This window comes from Antennarius striatus, chromosome 1 (genome assembly GCF_040054535.1).
Source record: "Antennarius striatus isolate MH-2024 chromosome 1, ASM4005453v1, whole genome shotgun sequence".
Lineage (NCBI taxonomy): Eukaryota > Metazoa > Chordata > Actinopteri > Lophiiformes > Antennariidae > Antennarius > Antennarius striatus.
Genome location: NC_090776.1, coordinates 3,253,984 through 3,255,487, shown reverse-complemented (window position 1 = coordinate 3,255,487; position 1,504 = coordinate 3,253,984).

Sequence of the window (1,504 nt, the reverse complement as noted above, 5' to 3'; positions counted from 1 at the left end):
GTAGCTCATGTGTTCTTGGGATTTTTGTGTTTCTTTATCATTGTTTAAATAACTTATATATAAGTAATTATACACAGGTAAAGTCTGCGTGTCTATTGGTTGATAAAAATATCTTGTTTTTAGGGATTTTGGGAGTTTTAACAACGCTGGAACGGATTAAAATGAATTTAGTTATTTCAAATGTTTAACTAAAGAGCTCAGTCACAGAACGGATTCAACAGGTTCTACTGTGTTCCAATGTGATTTAAAATATCTCAGTAGGATATAAAACCTAACAGGTAGCACTGTCGCCACACAGCAAGGCGGTTCCAGGTTCAAGTGTGGAGATTTTACCTCCAAAAACATACAATTTAAGTGGATTGGCTTTATGTGGCTCACACAATGCACTGGCGTCGCACCCGGAGTGTATCCTAATAGTTAGCTTTAGTAAGTTTGGTTATTTTAAAACTGACTCAACACAGGAACAAACATTTAAATTAGTCATGATCTCACATGATCTCAACTTTGTCCTAATTTATACGAGCAAGTTTTTCTTTTTTTCCGTATCTATGAACAGACAGGAGGTAATCATGAATTAACGGGCTGTGTGTGTGTGTGTGTGTGTGTGTGTGTGTGTGTGTGTGTGTGTGTGTGTGTGTGTGTGTGTGTGTGTGTGTGTGTGTGTGTGTGTGTGTGCAGCAGCTGGTTTACCCAGCCTCAGGCAGCAGGTGAAGGCTGTCTGGTGGTGAGCAGCTACTGTAGACAAAGAGGAGGAAGAAGAGGAGGGAGGAAGAGGGAGAAGGAGGAGGGAGGAAAAGGAGAGAGGAAGAGGAGGGCCAACAGTGGCTGAAGGGGAGGAGCTGAAAGGAGAGGCTTGAGGAGAACACACAGAGTGATGGAGCAGCAGTAGCCAAAGTGGAGAGGATGAAGACAACGTACGTAAGTTTGAAGAAGAGGAATGAAGAGGATTGAAAGGAGAGTAAAGAGAAGATGAGAGGGGGAGGAGGAGAAAGAGGAGAAGGAGGAGGAGCAAAAGTGGAAGGAGAAAGAGGAGGAGGAAGAAGAGGAAGAGAAATAGGAGGAGGACCATCCGGATTTGATGAAGGTTTGCTCCTGTAGCTTTAATCTAGACTTTATTAAGAAAAAAACAACACATCAAGAAATAATTCCTAACCCGACACAAATAATGTACCCTTATTACAATCCATGTAATAAAGGTAAAATAAAAAAGTAAATCAACAAATCCAATGGGTCGTGTTTCTGCTGGGATAAACTACTGACATAAAACCTGACTGCACACGCTGGGTGTTTCCAGGATCCAGGGAATCGAACCCAAACTTGACTTTCATTTTCACTGTTTCTGAATAAATCCATGTTTTCATTGCATCGCTTCTTTTTTCTGGTTAATAAAACTTCCTTCCTGTTGTTCTGGTGTCTCGTTTCTTTATTCTTTAACCAGTTTTTAGTACTTGAGTTACTTTTTTTTATTGAAGGCTTTTTTGTTAACCTTCTGAATTTAAGAAAT